Below are 7,288 nucleotides of genomic sequence, written 5' to 3'. Positions count from 1 at the left end.
TATTGTGATCTTTACCTTAAAAAATGTTTAAATGACTTGCTTGCATCTTATTGTCAAACTCTCAAATGAGTCAGTGGATGGGGCTAATTGAGAAGTGATTATACATCGACTTTAAGTTGATAATTTGTCTTCAAAGTCCATGTTTTTTCCCAAATGCAAGCACTTATGTCTCTGCATTGACGTCTCTATTCTGCACTAAGCCACACAACACAGACTTATTACGAGAAGTACATATATATCTCATGACAATGTTGTATTCCCAATGTTAATTTCTCATTACTTCATTTCAGAAGGTAATTTCTGTTTCCACTTTCTAATTATTGCGTCCCAAATGAAGATACTAACATGAAATGTCATGCTGTAAAATAATTGGTTTTCCTGAGGTTTATTCTCATTGTTTACGTGGGTACACTTAATACTCACAATTAAATGTCCATGTACTATAAGAATATATATAAGAAAGTTAATACAGCTCTTATATTTGTTTACAAAATCAAGTGTTCCTTTTTTAAAATCATGGATATTGATCCCTACGAAAATATGATTTTACAGCATTAAGATTGATTCAAAATAAAGTTTTAAAAGTCATAAAACCTTATATTTGATATTTTTATCTCATAAATATTATTTGCCTACTGTAATAACAGATAAGTGAGTAATTCAGAATGAAGTGTTACTTCATGATGAGGAAAAAAATTAACAAGCGGTACTAGATGTTAAGCCTTACTTTTGGACAGAAAAAACACAGTACCAACAAACACGACACCACAACCAACACGAGCATAACACGGAGAGAGCAAAAATAATACTCTACAATAAATAACACACACAAAACCAAATTTAATGTGTCAACAAAATTAGATGAAATCCGTAAATAATGACGACATAAAGATAAACAGCGAAAACAGATGTTTCTTAAAAAGAAAAATTATGGAAAAGTTTGTTCGGCAACACCATGTAATGTCTGCCTTTATATTCAGGAAGAACATATTCAACAACACACTAATGCATAATAACAGAATATTGAAGTTGGTTAATCATACAGGACCCGGAAGTAGCAGCATATGTTGACGTTAATGTCTTTAGTGTAGATTTAAGTCTATTAATAGTAATCCTTGTGTACCACATTACATAAGTGTCATTTTCTTTGTGTTAAGAAATTTTGATATCTCTAAATGAAGGCATGCTACGGAATGGATGTCTTACATACAATACGGTATACACAGTCTTACGAAATCCTAATGATGGAAAGGCATTGCCCTATACATACAGCTCTGTGTAAAGCATTTTATTCGACTTGCTGCGGGACATTAGTAATAACACATCAATCAGTGTAGTCTAAGGATCTATTACTCTTATTTACATGAAGTAAATGCAATATATGTAAAATGTTTTCTTTATACAGGTGTTTCTGGCCTGAGTGAAATACACATTTCTCTAATATACAGAGCCATGTAATTAGTATAAATATGTTCTGTCTTCCACACTAATTTATATATAACTCCTTAATAATGACTGTCTCTTTGCATTGTGTACTTATAATCTGTTACTCTGGCCTGTGTAAAATACACATTTCCATGTTATACTGAGCCATGTAATTAGTATATATATATGTTCTGTCTTCCATACTTATTTCATGTATAACTCCTTAATAATGACTGTCTCTTTGCATTGTGTACTTAAAATCTGTTACTCTGGCCTGTGTAAAATACACATTTCCATGTTATACTGAGCCATGTAATTAGTATATATATGTTCTGTCTTCCATACTTATTTCATGTATAAGTCCTTAATAAAGACAAGTCTCTGTGCATTGTATACACAAAATTAACAAAGAAAAGTTAATCATAGATATGAACATATCAGTCCTACAAGAATTATTGTCAATAAACTACCAATTATTTAAACATTAAAGTACTTCCTGTTTTATCTAGTCAACTTTTTGCTAAACATTTACATTCAAAAATGAATTTTAAGTGGGAAAATTAAATGGTTATAAAATAGTTTTATGGGAGATAATTGACATAGAATATGTTTTCACAGCTGTTAAGTTCATGGACACCCGGCTATGAGTCGGGTTATTGGCATGATCATATCAAAACCAATTTGTGAACTTAAGTTATTGAAATTACCGGATAGACGAGCCCTAAACAGTCTGGATGTCGTATAGTCTAACACCATTTGTAAATCAGACATGTATTCTCTGTCTTAGATAGAAATGCACTATTCGTTATCATGTATATTCCCTGCATATAGAAATTTAATCCAGACCTTCTAAAATGATGTTTTGAATGATGCCATTTTTAATGGCACTGTTAATTTGTAATCAAGTTTGGTATATAGATATTAGTTCTATGTGTGTGTGAACAAACTTGTTTTTGAGATTATCATGGAACTTGATACAGAGGTGTTTAAATGATTTTATATGAAAGAAGGAATCTGTTGTAAGTTCTCATAGATCTTATTGTAGATATGGTTTTATTAATCGTTTGATTTCAATAAACAAATACCATATCAATACTTTTGAATTACCCACGTTTCTCTTACATATTGAAACCGAATACTGAGAGTTGTTTTGGGCGTCAGGTAACTGTGAAAGTTCTTGGTACAGATAATGTTGTTTATTCTTATATGTAAATTAGCTTGTTGTCAATGGCCTTAAATCAAAATAACTACATCATTGTGGTAAATATCGTATTTCGAAAGAACTTCCATCGTTGATGAAGTGACCCGAACACTGGACACGGTTGCGTAACACCTACCTGGTGACCTCAGCAGACCCAAACATATGGTGTGTACTTTAACATCGTTGTGTTTTGTGTCTGTACTTTTCTATGCTTACATACATGAAAGGAGATGTGTTTTTACCGCCTTATAACAACAGGAACGTTGTATATGTTGTACGTGGGACGATGATGACATCATCATACAAAGTTGGAATTAAAATCACACCAGTTTTATTGTAAGTTAAGTGTAATTAAATATAGTAAAATATATTTAAATTATCTCAAAATCATCATAGATTTCCATGATTTCAGAATCTAGAGAAAAAAATTTTTTTTTTTGGGGGGGGGGGGGGGGGGAGAGGGTGCGAGGGTATGTAGGGAGAAGATATTATGACTCAAAAGACACCAAGACACCAAAAATATACTTATAAGGACAATTGTACGTTTAAGAAAACTGAATCAATCAAAACACAAAGGAACATAATGTACAAGACTAAAGTGTAAAGTACAAGACTAGGCATACAGGAAGAGCAACATTTATCTTCATGCATTGTGAGTACTTCTTTTTATGCGAATCGAAATTATATGGTTGTTTTGCTATACTAGGGATCGAATCAAAATTCTCTGGTTGTTTTGCTAGACTTAGGATTGAAATCTTCGTCAGATTTAATGTTAACAACAGATTAAATCTTTGTCAAAGTTACAAACAAGATTATCTTAAGTGTGATATAAATTACACATATACCTACATCATTGTTGTAATCCTGTTTGATCTTTTAATTATAGATGGTGTCAATGCCTAATGTGAGTAATGTATTTATTGTAAACTGCGTCCGATAATTTATTTGTGATAATCTTGTTGTTTTGAATAAGAAAAAAAACAATGACACAAGCAACATAAACGCTCTCATCAGGTGAAAAAGTACATGTGAATTTCACTTGAATACATGGAAAATCATTGTTGAATTGTTTCTAATCATTTGTATTTATTTCAGCAAACACAGCATTGTGGATTTCTTCTAATATATCGATATCAATTTTCATGATATAACAGTAGTTTATTTATCCTTGAAACGTCTAAAATGTCTGCTTTGAAGTATTCACAACATTTCTTTTCTAGATACCTTAAACCGCAACTTTTTTATGATCGCACCTTGTGATCGTAGGAATTTAAGACTATCAATCAATACACTAAACCGAACATCAAATTGAAATTGAAATTCCTGTGCCCAACCCTGAATATCATTAGCTTTTTTCTCTGAACTAGGCAAAAAAATCACTTAATTTGAATCGAAACTATGCTTGCTTTATAAATTTTATTCAGGAACATTGAATCGTCGCCAGATATATATTGGAATTCATTCAAAACATTGGCATTTGATCGATATATGATATCGATTAGCGTCAATTACAAGAATGAGTAACTTATACCTTATATGGGCATACATACAATAAGTAATAAACAACTCCTACCACGGTCATAAGCACCTTTCATGGTCGCAACACAAAATTGTATACGCAATATTGCTGTTAGGAATTTTTTACCTATACTCTCCGACCTCAAATAGCTGCCTACACATTTTCTTCGCAAGTGAAATCGTAATGATTTGTCAGCTTAATTTGGTTTTCATTACGATCACTCTTTTAACCATTTAATTTATTAAAACTAAAAAAAATATCAGTGTGTTGTTTTAATATAACAGAAAACTGAAAAACTGTAATAGTAATAAATAGAAATTATTACAATTTTTTCTTTCAGGTTTTACATAAACTAACAATGCACTAACTTTGACATTTTACTGTTTTCCCAGTGGCAATTTTGACAAGGCCTTTCATGTACAAGGGTTAAATGTTATAATGTTATAACCTTAACCTGTTACGTACTTAGTGCGCTGTTTTTTCACCTATTTACGCAATAAGCATTTAACAAATGTATAAGGTTGGGATGTAGATATCATTCAGGTAGTGGTGTCGGTTTCATTAGCATACAATGCTATTTAAACGCCCTTTTTGTTCATTGTTTCTAGTGGCCTTACCTAGAGAAAATAATTACGTGTTTTGTCATTCATGGATGGTATGCTGTTTTTAAGTATTTAGAGATCTATCAAATATTTAAGACATTATACAAAGTATTTTGTTATCCAACCATTATATAATAATGTGTAAAAATAACAGCAAAATCGTGATTCAATGTTCACGACAATCGACGACTGATTACAAACAGCCTGCCTATCCATCCGACTACTATCATAGTGATATAATTAAAGCCCCTATACCCTGACCTATCAGTCTGTTTTAGTAGTTATGTTATCCATATTATTTCCACAAAAGTATATTTTTCACGATGATATTAAGAGGTCGACAAATCGACCAACTTCGGAGTAAAGAGGCCTGTTCAATGTTAGTACCTACATATGACTAGTGTAAGTAGATGTTTATATCATTGAATAAATAAACATTTATACGAATTAGCTGTTGTTCCACGCGAGAGAAATGCTTAATTCCGTTTCGGAGTCAATTAGACACAAATGCAATCATAGAACGTGGAATTATTATCATAATATTAGGACACGAAACACTGTAGGACACTAGGTCTGTATACCACAGTGTTATCACACAACACATTAAACCACATCATTGTTTTACACATTAAACTAGGTCATACCACAGTGTTATCACACAACACATCAAACCACATCATTGTTTTACAAGGACACGATACACTGTAGGACACTAGGACTCCATACCACAGTGGTATCACACAACACATCAAACCACATCATTGTCTTACAAGGACACGATACGCTGTATGACACAAGGTCTGTTTACCACAGTGGCATCACACAACACATCAAACTACATCATTGTCTTACAAGGACACTATACACTGTAGGACACTAGGACTCCATACCACAGTGGTATCACACAACACATCAAACCACATAATTGTCTTACAAGGACACGATACACTGTATGACACAAGGTCTGTATACCACAGTGGTATAACACAACACATCAAACCACATCATTGTCTTACAAGGACACGATACACTGTATGACACAAGGTCTGTATACCACAGTGTTATCACACAACACATCAAACCACATCATTGTCTTACAAGGACACGATACACTGTATGACACAAGGTCTGTATACCACAGTGTTATCACACAATAAATCAAACCACATTATTGTCTTACAAGGACACGATACACTGTATGACACAAGGTCTGTATACCACAGTGGTATAACACAACACATCAAACCACATCATTGTCTTACAAGGACACGATACACTGTAGGACACTAGGACTCCATGCCACAGTGGTATCACACAACACATCAAACCACATCATTGTCTTACAAGGACACGATACGCTGTATGACACAAGGTCTGTTTACCACAGTGGCATCACACAACACATCAAACTACATCATTGTCTTACAAGGACACTATACACTGTATGAAACAAGGTCTGTATACCACAGTGGTATCACACAACACATCAAACCAAATCATTGTCTTACAAGGACACGATACACTGTAGGACATCCGGGTTCTATACCACAGTGGTATAACACAACACATCAAACCACATCATTTTCTTACAAGGACACGATACACTGTATGACACAAGGTCTGTATACCACAGTGTTATCACACAACACATCAAACCACATCATTGTCTTACAAGGACACGATACACTGTATGACACAAGGTCTGTATACCACAGTGTTATCACACAATACATCAAACCACATAATTGTCTTACAAGGACACGATACACTGTATGACACAAGGTCTGTATACCACAGTGGTATAACACAACATATCAAACCACATCATTGTCTTACAAGGACACGATACACTGTAGGACACTAGGACTCCATACCACAGTGGTATCACACAACATATCAAACCACATCATTGTCTGACAAGGACACGATACCCTGTAGGACACTAGGTCTGTATACCACAGTGTTATCACACAACACATTATACTACATCATTGTCTTACAAGGACACGATACACTGTATGACACAAGGTCTGTATACCACAGTGTTATCACACAACACATTATACTACATCATTGTCTTACAAGGACACGATACACTGTAGGACATTAGGACTCCATACCACAGTGTTATCACACAACACATTATACTACATCATTGTCTTACAAGGACACAATACACTGTAGGACACTAGGTCTGTATACCACAGTGTTATCACACAACACATCAAACCACATCAATGTCTTATAAGGACACGATACACTGTAGGACATCCGGGTTCTATACCATAGTGTTATCACACAACACATGTACTACACCATACCCACTGCGATATCCCTTGTGTTAAAAATTACACGGAAAATGGCTTAAACTCAATTGACTTTGTATTCTGAATTAGTGATCATACAAGCGATTTTTAAGAATTACTTTTGTATACATATCGTTTCAACAAATTATCACTGGTGTTAAAGGCTTTGTCATTTGAGGCTTTTCCTACCAGAACTCCTCACCAGAACTTACCAGGCCACCTTCACGTCGCGATT

Source organism: Ylistrum balloti, unplaced genomic scaffold (assembly GCF_031769215.1).
Source record: "Ylistrum balloti isolate Yb309-2 unplaced genomic scaffold, AGI_CSIRO_Ybal_v1 Utg370120, whole genome shotgun sequence".
NCBI classification, from domain to species: domain Eukaryota; kingdom Metazoa; phylum Mollusca; class Bivalvia; order Pectinida; family Pectinidae; genus Ylistrum; species Ylistrum balloti.
Note: the sequence above shows the minus strand (reverse complement) of the source record.